The following is a 15,535-nucleotide window of genomic DNA, read 5'->3' as shown; positions in this document are numbered from 1 at the left end:
GTGTTAGGAAGAAGAAACTAAACATGTAACAATGCGAAATAAACTATCCCCGTAGTTTTTAGTATAAATGATATCTCTGTCAATATTTTTTCCGATAATTACCATAAGCTCTTCTTGGAACAAATTGGGTCATTCGAGAGGAACAATCTTCGGTTTCTCGAGCTAATTGAGTATCGATAAATAGATCGTAAATTGATATCCTCAGCTCCCATTCCCGACTCCACGCCGGTTCCAAGGAACCATATAATTAAACAGGAAGCATACACTCATTTCTGCCATCCCCGATTCAAATGTAGTAGATCTATGGGTCTTATTCGCTTCTCCCTTTTCACCTTTCACCTCTCTGTTCTTTATATCCATTCCCACTTCCTACCCATGCACACGGATGGCACGGAAACTCGGTTAGAATACGTTATCAACTGCGCTAAGCAACCACACTTCCGGCTCGCTGTGTGCTTATGCTGGGCCTGTATGTCTCTTCGTCGACTTCTTCGAAGGTGGTAGCTTTATTCGAAGCTTCTGTCCCCTACCACCAGGACTGCCTGCTTTATGGTATCCCATTCGGCAAAGAGATTGAGTGCGATACCTTAGAGTGTAAGACGAAGCGCGCTTGGCGGGCTATAAAGGAAAAGAGAGGATAAGAAGGATTATAACTTCCGTAAGCACCCATCCACCATTCCACCCCCTCACAACACGCTTTGCATCTTGAGACTGCTGCTGCTGCTGCTGTTGCTAAAACGATTTTATGCGCCAGTATCGCCTCGCTGAAGCTTTCTTCCATCCACACGTCTGCGTTCGCTTCGTTCGTGCTAATACAGGTGGTGGTGTTAGGAGAGGCTTGTCTCTCGATTCTCGATTTTTCGGCCCTGCGGTACGGTATGGAAAAGGGAAGCCGAGCGCGAGCGAAACTAGAAACGACCGGATGTAGTAGCAGCTCTAAGTGTCTTTTCAAAACGATGCCCCAGTGCCTGCGTAATCGTTGATCCAGGCGCTTAGCAAATGCTAGAGTTTGCCTTGCCGCTTTAATCCTATCTCCCCCCCCCCCCCCCCCCCCCCCCCCCAGATGGATGGAGAGAAAATGATTTTGTGGGTTTTTGGTGCCACAGTTCTCTCCTCCCTTGCTTGCACTGCAGGCTCCGGAAAGTATGCTGAACAAACAGAGCCTGCCGCTACTTCCCTGCCCACCGTATGGCACATCAACTTTTCTAACTAGTTTTTCTTACTCCGTACATGCCATCTACACAAAGCAATCGACACACACACACACACAGGCGCACACACTGCTTCCGGTTTGTTTACTGAGCCGTAAAAAGGAGCGAGCGTGTGTCAGTACTGTTCCGCAAATGAGCAGCAGAGCGACGGAGGATACGAAACTAGCGTGCATAAATTTCCCTCTGCTGGCCTTGCCAAGGTTAAGACACGGTCGACACACGAGCCACTCGGAGCGAGGCAGCGCGCGACGGTTGGATGCGATGAGGCAGAATGTCCCGCCATGCAGCTACTACTCCCTCGGCTCCGTTTCGACACCCAATATCCCAACCTTACCCTGCGCTCGAGCACAAAGTTTCGCCTTCAAGGATTTCCCACGGACCGCGGCGGCGGCGGCGGGTCGGACCGAGCCAGGCAAACTCCGTTCCCGGTGAACTATTTATTAGCCAGTGAAACGCAAACGGTGAAGAGAGTGAATTTCTACCGCAAAATCACTCGAGAATGTGTGAGTGCAGGGGGCGTACACCAGAAAATGCAGTTCGATCCGTCCGGGAACGAGGGGCGCTCGCACGAGATTATGATGAAGCCTGAGCACAGACCCCTTGCCACCAACAAACACACATTGCTGCGGTGAACCATAAATATGTCCAATTCAAATGGCCGTGTATGTTTGGCCTCGTTCGCCGTTCTTGAGAATCTGTCGGTGAAGCCGGAAAGGCAAGTAGGTGAAGCCACCAGCGAACCTGCAGCGACCTCGTGCGGCGGGTTTTTCGATGCGGTTTGTAAGTAAGCTTGGCTCAAGGAAACCGTATCGATTGTGTTGTGTGCCCGGGAAGTGGGAACCAATTGGATGATCAAGTTCTAGGAATTCGAAAACGGAACATGCAAATGGCCAGTGGTTTAAAACCGTGGTTTTATTTCTTCTTGTCGCAGTTCTCTTTTTTAGCGACAAATAAGACTTCAAATGGTGTGATAATCTCTTCCGAACACTAAACCTGACTCAAACACTGTAGTATAAAACTCAAAACCACTGTAGTGCTTCATATTTCTTGAGATTATACACGTCCGAGTGGCTTCCTTCTTGGAGGACTAAACTTTTCCCACTTTCCCAGGCAGCCCAAGTACCATCGTCTTTCGACGAAAACTTTTCCATCCGCAAGACGCACAAGAACACAAATAAAATGTTCTCTCCCGCAAGGACACATTTTCACTCCTAAACAGCAGAGTTGAAAATCACCCAACGTACCGAGAGACCCGTCCGAAACACACGCAAAAACACAACCTAGGACAATGTGCTGCAGTAGCAATTGGTACGCCTTTTTTTTCGTTGTTCTGGTAACACTCTACCTCCAACAGAGCATCAATGCCAGAGGAAGGTTGCACCGACCAACAAAAAAAAAAAAAACAATTTTGGTTTGATTTGGGTTTTCCCTTCAGTTTCGGTAGAAGTTTTTGGATTTCGTGCGAATCGGGTTTTTTCCGCATCCAAAGGACGAAATTTGACCTACTTTCGGAATGCAATTGTAGGCAGAGCAAGAAAGGCAGGCAAATAAAACAAAAGTGTGCAGGAGAGAACACGGTGAAAACACACAAAATTGGAAGGAGAGAAGAGAGCTTAATCCTCAGTCACTTTTTTGTGTTTTTTTTTCGTTTTTTGTGTGCAACTTTTAGGGGAGAGTTTCATTTGTTTTGAAGCAATGAGAAAACCCACACACACACGCGTGAGAGAATAATGGAGAGAAAACTCTGACTCAGCCGTACGAGAAAAGGACCTCTATCGATAAATGCATCGATCCGAAGAATTCCTTTCCCACGATTCGTGTCCCGTTCTTAGCATCAAGAAGGAAATATTATTATGGTTATTTAAGCTTTTTCCGGGGGTTTTTCTTGGGAAAGCAATCGTCTTTTTGCTACACAAAGATGCCATTTCATTAAAACATTATAGTCAAACTCAACTGCTTTGTGCTTTGTGCAACCAACGATGCAACCAAGAGACGTTTCACTCGGCATCAAAACAAACATGTGCTGTGGACAAACATTGCTTGCAATTCACCAGGATTAGTAGCACTACAAACTAATCAATCAAGTGTTAGCATTGTGGAAAACCAGAAGGATCAATCAGTGGGAGATAAAAACAAACAAACAAACAAACTGTTACAAAATATTCCCTATCTCCAAAATACTGCAACTAACACAACGTGACGAAGAGGGAGAGTGAGAGATAATAGCACAGGTTTGTTAAGACAATTATTTTACTTGCGGCCTCATAATTCATCCCCAATTTTTCTACTAAAAAAACGAAACACTTTCATTATTTTTACTGCGAACGTTAAAATTAATAGGACCTTTTTAGAAAACTGATAAAAATTATTTCCTTTCAAAATTATTAGAAAAAGATTGAGTAAAATTTAATCTAACGTAGTTGTACGGCCAATTCGTAACCTTTCCCTTGTACGAATGAAAAAAGAAAATCTACAGCCTAGGACACAACAACAGCTAGCATTTATCCCCTCTGTCGTGTCGCGCGTCCGCGAAACACTGTCCGGACTTCCTGCCCATCCGCTGGTCGTACCAGCACCAACACCAACCCCACAACGAAAGCAAACAAAGATAGACACACACGTAACGCCGCGGCTGGCGTCGCGATAGCTGTACCTCCGAAATAATCAGCGAGAGCAGCCAGCTTGCTCCGAGCAGTAGCTTTCCGGTCCAGCGGAAGAAGTGTGTGAGGAAAATTTTGCCGGCCCTCACGTGTTCCGCGCCCAAGCCAGCAAAATAGGTGAAACCCACGGGGCCGAGCGGGGCGTCGCGTGCGTCTCTGTTACGGGCGGGGCCACCCGGACAAACCGGATCGACGACGATGACACTCGCTCTGCCTTGGTGGTAGTTGCAAGGATGGGTTTTGTTTTGTTTTGTTTTTTTTAGCGCACTTTCGGCATTGCCCTGCTGACGCGTTGTAAACACATCTAACTCTAGAAACCGCACTAACAAGGACACACGCGCACACACATACACCACTAGAAGGGTTTGGAAGAAGATTTATTCGCAACGGAGAATTGGCCCTTCAAACACAAACACGGAAATGAAACACGAATGCCACCACCACTACCACGTGTACGTGTGTGTGTGTTTGTTTTCTGTTGTAGGGGGGTTGTAAGGATTGCACTTTTACACTGCGTAATAACTGTGGTTTAACTGCACTGAGACATCTTTGGGTTGATTGCACTATTTCGATTTTATTTGTTAATATTTTTCATTATTTTCCTTCCGTAGCTGGACCGAACTTGCTTGAATGGGTGAATAAAATAGATTGTTAGTTAAAAAAAAAACACAAAAAAAACAATACTGTTAGTTGATAGTGTAACGGTTCATTGTGAGCAGTGCTTGAAACAAAAGGTCCAAAACCTGTTCACCTTCAATGAATTCTATTTTGTTAATAAAAAAAATACACACAAAATGGTAAACGACGTATTTTTCCTCTCGCAAAGTCGCCAATAAAAACAACTGCCCACGTCATCCCTGCCGCCTTCATGGTCTCACAAATTTTCCTCTTTTCAACGTGATTTTTCTTGAACACACACACACACACACAACCACTCTACACACCACACTACGCTGCGCAACCTCTTACGCACCACACACCAAACCAGTCCGAAACGCAACCCGCCGCGTCAAAACAGAAGCGTACGGTCGGTCGGTTGGTGCGCTCGCGTTACGTAATCACTGTTTGACGGACGCCAAAGTGAAAATCTTCCCTCCTCCCACCCAAGCCAAGGGTGGGCAGATGATGCGCTGGCTGCTGCTGCTGCTACTGCTGCTTCAACTGGCCTTTCCCTTCGTGTCCCTCGTCTCCGTCCAACACACACAACACCTGTTAGTTTTGATGCAAAAATAATTACACTTCAAAAAAGCATAACTTTTTATGCTCCGTGACCCATCCCGGCAAGCGAATTTCCATTCGCGAAGCAAGCTCGAGATGGAATGAGTTTTTTTTACTTCTTCTTGCAATGACAGGATGGTACCATCGCGAAAATAAAATTTGCATCAACAACACAAAGCAGCAACACTAAGCAGGCCTCGGGCATCATTAATTCATCACTCAACGCGTCTTTTCTGGTCGTTTTTACACGAGCACTTCAACTAGCACTCCCATCCCGGCCGCGCGCACACACACACACACAAACTGTTCTGAACACAACGTTCCTGTCCGCGCCGATTCGATGTGCAGACAGACAGAGGCTCCGAAACTGGGATCCCGCTCTGCCGGCTGGTTTTTCCGTTGGCAAACACACTTTGACAAAACTATTTTTGACTTTGCCCATACACACTCACACACGCAACACATACACCGTGCGGGCATCATCATCGTCATCAACAACAAAAACGCGGACCAAAATGACTTAAAACTTACTGCAAACGAGACCTTTTAAACACACAGCAACCGAAAAACCGTCTTACAAAAACTCTTTCCCTTTTCCTTTGCTGTTCTTTTTCTTTTACTTTATTCTCGTCCTTTTTTTTTTGTTGATGCATTCACCGTTCTCCTTGTGTTTGTGTGTTTTAAAAAAAAAATCGTCCACCGTCCAAAAATCGTTGCTATTCAATTTCAATTTCAACGCTATCAAAGCGCAAAAGTGTGCCTCTGTCCAGTGCCAAACAATCGCAGCACAATTTGCATATTCAACGCTGCTTTTGTGCTGCATATTGAGTGTGCCGTGGTACTTGAGATAATGTACCGATAGCAACAAGATATCGAGAGCGAGTGAGAGAGAGAGAGAGAGAGAGAGAGAGAATTTTTGTGTATAAGTGAGAGAGAAAGAGAGAACTTCCAAGACATCCGAAACATCCGAGAACATTGGCGCGGACGGCGAGCCGTGTTTCCTGCTTCGTTCCCCTGCTTCGACCGTAGAAAATGATTTTTCTTTGATTTTTGGCGGAGTCTGGGAGAGGGGAGGATTGGGCCTTTGGTACGTATGTTACGAAACATGCTGGTTCCCGGTGTGCATAACAACACTGGCGGTCGCTATATGCCTCTTACTACGCTTTGATCTTGCTTGTGTGGCAAAGTGGCAAAGTGCACCAAACATACTCACACTGTTTGTGTTTCATTTTTGCTGATCAGTTTTCCAACTCTCCAACCAATCAACCGAACAAGTGAAAGGAAATGTTTGCTATTTTTCGATTGATTTTTCTCCACTTTTCAGAGCGAGCACAGCCATTGTTATCGCGGAAAAAAAAACGGGAAGCAACATAGGCAACAAGACTTTGCGCCATGTCAACCCACAACAAGCGCGCTACCATCAACAGCAGCAGCAGTATAGCATAGCACAGCATCCATTCATCGATTTTTCTCCCACACCTTTCTCCCGCTCTGTCTACTTCCTCCTTACCGAAATTCGCCATCCTCTTCACCAAAACTGACCGTGCGTTGCCGATACACCATCGAACGTTCCACACTGTGATCATAATTTAAACGTTGTCCAAGGAAACATGACAGCATGGGTGGGACGGACCTACGGGGAAATGCATACATAAACATATTTTTGAATGCACTCACACACACACACACGCACATCCACGAGCTAGCGATACACAAAGGATCGAAATCACGGAAAAGCTTATTCCATCCCATTTTCCTCTCTATCTGTCTCCCTCACTCTCTCTCTTTTCCCTTCCTTTTTGTGTGGTTTGTTCAGTTGGTGGGATAGGGAGGCACAAATCGATTGTCCAATGGTTTCACAGCCTCTCCTGTATTCAGTGGCGATAGGGCAGGTGTGGGGTTTCTACCTTTTTTTGCAGCACACAGTCGGAGGTAATGGCTATTCATTATTCAATTGCTTCATCAATATTTGTGGCCCGGTGGGAGGGCTGCAAGGAAAGGAGGGAAGCACAACTAGCTTTTCCCTTGCATCAGCATTTTTGGGTCACCAGCATTCCGGTGAACGGGGAAGCAATGGGGCAACATGCTGAACAATAGTTCATTTATTAATTCATTTTTTGATTATTTATCAATTTCGCTGATACGGGGCACACGACGGGGTTTTGGTAAAGATGTCAGAAGGCATAGACGGAAAAAGGCACAGCAAAGGGGACGAAGAGTTCTGGCCAGCTTAACGAAAATGTAAACCATTCGATCCTCATCGAAACCGAGCTAGTTTTTCCCAGATTTATGATAAATTGTTTACTTTACTTCAAACAGTTCAACACACCTATACACTGCACTGCAGCGCGGAGTTGTTCAAGCACCAGCACGGAAACACATCTATCTGATAGCAAAAATTCTATCGAAACTGTGCGCCACTTGAGGCGAACACCACCCCGAACCCTCCCGAAGGTAAATCACATTGCGCACCAGGACCGTCGTCCCTCTGTCCCTCTGTCACAGCCACAGCCACACAGCCAACAGCCCAACTCATGCTCCTCTCCCCATGGAAACGCGTTTCGAAGACGATGCTCTCGAAGCGCAATAACTGACACGCATACACACACATACACACACACACATACAAGCAGCATCCACGATGAGATAATGCGACCAAGGAAAATTAGAGATGGAAATTCACAAACACCCCAATACCACACACACACATGTGTCCATTAAAAAAGGGCTACGTTTTGTGTCAGGTTCACAGGTTCGATTTCACCACTGGCTAATGGCCTATGGCTGGCGACCTCCAACAACAACCAAACCAGCAACCCCTAAAAAAACACACACACAATTTTCTATGCGCACGGAAATATGCAAGTGCTAGCAGTGAGCAAACAGCACCAAACGGAGGAACACAACACTACTCACGGGGTGTGCTGCAAAATACACACACACACTCACATACACACAGTCGCGCGCACACACGCACACGCGCAGCGCACACAGTCACGCACACGCAGACGAACTCGGTCGCTTGCACAGACGGGCGAACGCGTGTGGGGCTTCGCGAAGGCTCAGAACCGAACTGGTGGTGACCGAACCGCCGGAATCCCGGTCATGGCCGGGCCATCGTCCCGGGTACGACGAGCCGAACGTCCTCCTGTGCGCCTCACCCCGGGTGGTGGGGGTTTTTCTCCATCGGCCCCGAACACGGAAACGAACCGAGGCAAACAATCGCGAGCGAGAGAGAATGAGCACAGCAATGGTATGCGTTTTCCGCGTGATCCGATTTTCCGCGAGCTCTTCTCTCTCTCTCTCTCTTGCGCGCGGGCGCGCGTATTTTCTCTTGTTTGTGTTCGGTCGCTTCCTCGCCAGCCACACGCAAAACGAGCACGCTCTTCTTCCTGATTGTGGCTGGATGGCCCACCTTGTGAAGGTAAATAGAAACGCATTTTGTCTGTGAGACTGACTTTTTCCCCTTACAAAATCATCCGCTCTTATGCTCTCTCGCTCTCCCTCTCTCTCTCTCTTTCGTAAATGGCACGCTCTCAAACATACGAAACGAAAATCGAACACTAATTTAAAAAATACTTAGAAATAATGCATGCCAACATTCCGATAAACTAAGTAGTATTTGTCAAAAAATGCATATACGGCTAAAAAGTAGCGTCAATGGAACTCATATTTTAGGTCATCAAATGGAGTCAAAGGAGTCTTTAAAAAAGAAATAAAAAGCTTTTTTAAACTGTTGGAAGCAAACTATTTAAATAAATTTAAATAAAGTCATTTTATGGTTACAATAAAATTATGGCACCTTTTATCTGGTGTATAATTATTCCATGCACTGTAACCTGCAAATCTCGTCAACCGTTTCTCATCGCAGCTGTTGAATAATGAGATTCCATTCCCCCTTTTTTGAGGCAAAAGAAAAACTCTCCTTTATGCTGATGAACGCTTACGCGTTTTCTCTTTCTTTCCCTCTCTTTCTCTCTCTCTCACTTGCAGCGCATCGCTCTCTACTCTCTCACACAGAGAGTAGAAAAATGCCCGAACGGAAAAAAATCTTTTACTTTCTTCCCACCCTTTCTGTCTGTGCTCAGTGTACCTTTTCTCGCATGCTGGCATGTTGCTATCTACTACACCTTTCCCTATAGCCCTCGCAGCACGTTTGACAACTCTGCGTTTATTTGCAGCAAAACAAAAACAACGACAACAACAAACACACGCCGCCAAAATGCGTTGCTACACGGCACCAGCGGTACAAACACATCGGAAAGTTCGCACCGATGATGGCTACCAGTCCCCAAATACGAGGACAGGGAACGGGAGCACAGGAGCCGCGGTACGGAATGGAATGGTTTCTTCGGACGGGAAATTCCGAACCATGACAGACACACAACAAACGCACAGCGCGCCTTGTGCACAATCTTGCCGCCGCACCACACGTTCGAGAGTGCTAAAACATTCCATCATCATCAACATCCTCATCATCATCAGCAATCGGTAGCTTGTGCGCGTACCGTTCGTTTATTTCGTTTTTGCGGACGGTTTTCTTGTTTCATTTTTAGGTCCGTTGCAATTGTTTGTTTCTTGTCACGGGGTCCAATAGTAAGGACAGGCACCATATCCGGTTAACGTCGATCACGCATTTTGTATGGTGATTGGAGTGACCATCAACGGTTCTTTCTGGGCGTACACGTTAAATTATTAATGCTGATCCTGCCAGTAAGAGGTGAAACAATATTTCGCTACGCAAATACTATTCGTGCTATCATCAAACTGAACCAAGCGTGAAGTTTCTTTCAACACAACACTGTTGTGAAACTGTTGATGATGCAGTGTTGATATCTTGTTATCTTTGCTCGTTGCCATATCATACTCATGGAACGCAAAAAAGGCAGGATCTTTTTACAATTGTGTGATAAACGGTGAAGGTGTGATACATATTCTCTATACTTTCAACAATATTTTATCATATTTTAATACCCAGATCTGTAAATTGCAATCATATACATTGGCCAATCGGGCAATTAATCAATACATTACGACAACCAACTCGATCGCAATTGATCAATCCAGGTCATATGTGACATTCCTTTAACAAAACAAGGTTTCCACTATCGTCAAAAAAGTCGTCAAAATTAGGTTCCTTTGCGATTCAGATTTCAAGATTTTGACTCTTATCTTGGGCTTCATAGCTCACGAGCGTGAAAAGGTTGTAAATGTATAACCAATTAACACATTGAGTGCCATGGCTATCATATATGATAGCCAGTTATGTTTCCTGGGGTATATCTGATTTGGATAGTCAGGAATAATTGACTTTAAATCTTAATATCTTGTAACAGATAGGGCGCAATATTATGAAATTTTGCAAAAATATCAACATTATACTGAATATATTTATAATGTATGCAGTTTTGGCAAATGTTTGTTTTTATAATGACCACTGATTTTACAACAATTAATTGACAGGACACTGAATAACTGAAGGCGGAAGAACTGAAGGCGGAAGAATTGAAGGCGGAAGAATTGAAGGCTGAAGACTTAAGGTGAAACGCTGAAGATGTTGCCTAAGCAATGATACAAAGCAGAATGGTTCTTTATTGTGACACTCCATACGATGGCACAGTTGATATTATTATGGTCATAGTCCGTTCGAATAATTTGATACTATGGTCATGTCAGAGGTCAAATTTGCCGGATTTTACAGTTTTTTTTTCCTTTTTTTCCTAGAGTAATTCATTGATTCCTATAAGTGGTCGCAAATCGAGAAAATAAATGCAAAATAACAATTCCTTCGATCAATACAGAGCAGCCACATATATTTTGTGAGTTTGTGAGTTTTCAAACTGTATAATGTACAGCCGGTCTCGTGGAACAATCGTCATCTCGTACGACTTAATAACATGCCCATCATGGGTTCAAGCCCCAAAGTAGTCCGTGCTGCCATGCGTAGGACTTGACTATACTGCTATCCATAATTTAATCCATAAGTCCCGATGAATGCCAACCCCACAAGTGGTACAGAAAGAAGAATGAGAAGATAATGTACTGCAGATATTACTTAAAATTTTATCTGAATGTCAACATACACGTTGTTTACATGATCGCTTTTCAATGAAGCATCTTATTGGAAAAAAAATCTATACATAACATTAAGCTGTTGTTTTCACTATTTAATGATCAAAACCAAATAATCATAACACAACAAGAAATCAACCGAAATTGTATTAAATTAATCATTATTTTCATCATCTTTTAGTTTGTTTATATTCAGTATCACTTTCCTGGGGGCCATGGCTGACATATATGATAGCCATCACATCAATGTAAACAAAAAGTGCTTGGCACCGAGGGAAACATAAACAAAAAACAAGTGTTAAAGTTTATCACCATGTTTATCACCACTCATGAGAGCAGCAATTTAGCAACATATTTAAACAAATTTCTTCATGGCAAATCTATCCTTTATTATTCATGTCAGCTAGATCACACCTAATCTTTTCCAAACATTCTCAATGTTCTGAGAAGTTAAATCAGTACAAGATTAGATAAGATAAGCTCAAAGTAATTATTTAATGAGCGAAGCAAGAAGAAAACAACACTGTTGTTCACTGTAAATGCCTGTAAGCCATCTTCTCACATACACTAGAACACTAACAAATGTCACAAACACAGTTCTTGAGAAATGAAATAGTACATGTATTCCCCGATATACATGATATACGCTTTTTTTTTTTAATTTGACAGTTCTTTGAGCAAATTGTACCGATTTGGCACATCAAATGCAAAATAAATTCCCTTTTGGTCGAGTTTTAAAAACTACTTTAAAAGGTACAACATTGCACATTCTTTGGTTGAAATCAGATCAATCAACTAATTTAGTGGCTAAAACTTACCACTTCAAGCGAAATTATACGAATATTAGTTGTAATTTGAATGAAAACCTCTAAATTTGAATTAATATTCGAGGTACGCTATTGCCTCCGGTCCGCATTTATAGCGTATATCAGGGAATACCTGGGAATAATGTTTTCTATTATTTCACTAAAAAAATAAACATAATTCTTCATATTGCGTACTATTTGTACTGCCTGTAGAAAATCGAGTGAATCGCATCTTTTAGGACATTTATTTAAAACAAAAGCTTTTCACACAATTCCCTTTTGTGGTTCTATATCTTGATAAGTCACTTGCTGCTTGGACGATCATTCTAGCAGTCAAACCGGTAATCCGAGCTCAATTGTATCCATTCGCGGAACGCGGACAAGCGAACGTAGCGAACAGGATAGCTGTAAGAGCATTGGAACAGAAGATCAACAACCCCAATCAACACCGGCCCGTTTTCATCCTCTACTGTCAGCGACGAGCCACACTGCCGGTTACAGAATGAACCTCCTCGATATACATCCGTACAATAGTGCTGATCGTGGTATGTATAGCTAGTTAGTTGTTGCCTACAGATCGACAAGAACAGCAATGGATTACGCAGATATGATAAGCCTTCTTCTTTGGTAGTACCGCAGGAAGTGCCTTCCATCGCCAGGTAGGTGCGAGTATCGGACAGTTTCGGCAAACGAATCGGTTTCACGTATCTGGTTTGGATGGCCGGACGATCCAAACGTATCATCGCAATATTGTAATAATCTTCGTTCGTATAGTGAAAGAATGGATGCATTACAATACTACTCTCGGTGTAGTTGATGGTCTGCTCCCACTGTGTAGTGCTGTTAAACACAGTCCCCAAGGTAATGTAACCGTACAGCATGTCACCGTGGATAAAGTAATGATGAAAGGAACTGGCCGGCGTAATCACGTAATTCAGTGTGATGAGCGCACCGGCACGCTTGTATAAATAGTTGTTTGTGTAGAAATTGATTTCAGCATGGTAGGGAAACTGGTCAGCGTAGGCATTGTATCCATACCAATAAGTGGCCGAATAGGTATAAGGGACGACTGTACCGGCTGACATGGTTTTGAATCCTACCGGTGTCTCATCGCTCATCGGCTTGATGACATCCAACGCAGCACTGGTGTTTGCGAACACACCCACTACACCGATCACAAAGCACACTATGGCTGCACTTCCCATGCTGTAACGTTTCTGCATCCCTGCTGTGCTACAGATCACTGCTCGAGAGTTCTATCCTAACGCAGAGTTTTTATACTAACGTGGCTTATCGTGATAGAACTGCTTACAGCAAATATATAACGAGGCAAACAGACATATAACACAAAAGCATATTTGCCCTTGACTGGCTAAAACAACAATCGTGTTTACTTGCAAACCGGAAAAAGCTGCTGATAATAAATTGTGCGAAAAAAGCTTCATATCAGTGCGTAGCTTTATTTCATTGTAATCACAGCTTTAATGTAATGTCACGCAAAACACTGTTATGCAAATTTGATAACGGTAGGTTAAGCGCAATCGCTAGCCAACATTTGCACATGATATCACGTAAGATAAATGAGTAAAAGTAGGGGAAGGTATGTAAAGACGGACACCTTAAGGCAAATGGTAAAAATCTAGGGATATATAAGTGCAACGACCATAAAAATGTGCATACATTATCTTACACTCATGTTTTATCAGAAAATGCCACCATGAAGGGTAAGATAGACACCTATAAAAAACGTTGGAAATTGAAGAGATTTATAGTATTTTAACATATCCTATTGCTTTTCACATCATGGTACATACATAAACCAATTCTAGGCCAATTGCAACGACGGTTCATTCAGCCATGAATTTAGAAATTGTAACCAGCGCTTGTAATATATCGTAGAATGCAGCATCTAAAGCATTATTGAAAAATCGCGTACTAACAGCTGACGTTGCTCCAGCTTACAGAACAACATTCTAGAACTTCCTTTTAGGAAATTACTCCGCAAAAAGTCCACGACCCCAGTATTTTTAAGAGACTTGTTAATAGTTTAATCCATTGCCCACCAGGTCAAAATTCAAAATTTGATATTTGTAATCCCATAGATAGATTTCTCATCTATTCCTGAACGAAGTCGTATCAATGCCTCATCTTTTTATTGCTTAAAGTTGTCCAAGTCGTGACAAGATATTGGATTTCGTGAAGCGCCTCATCAGCGTCGCGCGAGTAATAGCATAACAAATAGCAACTATTTTGACAGGTGTTTCATTTCTCGCTTATTTCAATACTTTTTCTAGTAGCTGATTGGTTTATAGCTTCGGAATACCCTTATTTAAGGTATTTGAAGAAATTTATTCATCACCAATTGATATAAGAAGTAAAATAAATCAATAAATTCGGTGTCCATCTTTGCCTACAAACAAAATGTCCGTCTTTCGCGCTTTGGTGTCAGGATGTTTAAACCACCAGAAAACAATAATTTGTGTTGCTTTCATCCTCGTTCTTTCGTCAGTTTTTTCATTGATCACTAGTGATCACGACAACTCATTCATGAAATAAAACATCCGGAAATGTAAACAATACAAGTTGTAGAGCACACGATTGAAAATTTGTTTTGTTCATAGATTTGACCAATTTTGCATATATTATGCCAAAAATGTTCTCAAATGTGTTGTCTTAAACTTAAAGTAAGGATGCTGCATTGTTGATTTTTTCGAAAATTACCTTTTTCATGTATTTATGTGGAGTGTCCATCTTACCCGTAGTGAACGTCTTTACCTACCTTCCCCTACTATGTTTTATACTTAAAAGGGAACCACCATGAACATGTACATACTTGACGCTGTAAAGTAGAACAAAAATGGACAAACAACCCGCAAACAATCGTTTATGTTTTAAACATATTTTCCTTTTTTTTGTTTAGTAGGAACGGTCCAAAAAGGCCGTATTGCTAAAAACTAGATTAAACAAGTATAATTTATGGCGCAACAATCCATATCAGCTTGGGAGATATTTCCTTCTCTGAGCCATGGAAGGGCACCTTATTCCGGGTGTACTCGGACGTTTTGGTTTTGTACAAATATTTTACATATTTTAAACTAGCTAAAACCGCGTTACACTCAAACATTTATGAGATGGAGACGCCCAGTACCTCAAGCATTCTTCAAACCATAATGACTGATAATGGCAACAACATTTACCCACCGGTTAGGTACACTAACGTTACTGCTTCGGAGCAAACATTTGTGTACATTTACCACGCTACAAAAGTCATTTGTTTCTTCACTCACTTGTTTCTCTACAAATAAACTCACTAATTTAATTGTTCATAATTTGTCCCACGCTCCAGACAACTAAAGCCCTTAATTGCATCCCGACCAGCGCAATAATGATACAACTCTCACGACCGCTCTCTCTCTCTCTCTCTCGCTCTCGCTATATATCTTGCTTTTATGTGACGAACTGATAGTTTTCTCTTTAAAAATGCCCGGTTCAAGCACAAAGGTACACTTGAATATTTAAGGAAATGAATGCACATGCAAGAAAAAAGCAAACTTCGCGCATGTTTTCC

At 42.8% G+C, this 15,535-nt stretch overlaps 1 protein-coding gene across 5 annotated transcripts in view; it reads right to left on the bottom strand.

The window, feature by feature from the left end:
* Positions 1-15,535, bottom strand: part of LOC1276282 (protein encore) — a 68,294-nt gene that overhangs the window by 30,255 nt on the left and 22,504 nt on the right. For 3 of the 5 annotated variants that reach the window (XM_061641328.1, XM_061641330.1, XM_061641331.1), the window contains exon 1: positions 8,006-8,093. The exons of 1 other annotated variant lie outside the window; for it this stretch is intronic. The gene's annotated coding sequence lies outside the window, so the exon portion shown is untranslated. Of the gene's footprint in view, positions 1-3,864; positions 3,995-8,005; positions 8,094-15,535 lie in introns of those variants that run through there. One more of the 5 variants, XM_061641329.1, reaches the window with a different exon arrangement.

This window comes from Anopheles gambiae, chromosome 2 (genome assembly GCF_943734735.2).
Source record: "Anopheles gambiae chromosome 2, idAnoGambNW_F1_1, whole genome shotgun sequence".
NCBI lineage: Eukaryota > Metazoa > Arthropoda > Insecta > Diptera > Culicidae > Anopheles > Anopheles gambiae.
Note: the sequence above shows the minus strand (reverse complement) of the source record. Positions and strands in the feature narration are given on the sequence as shown.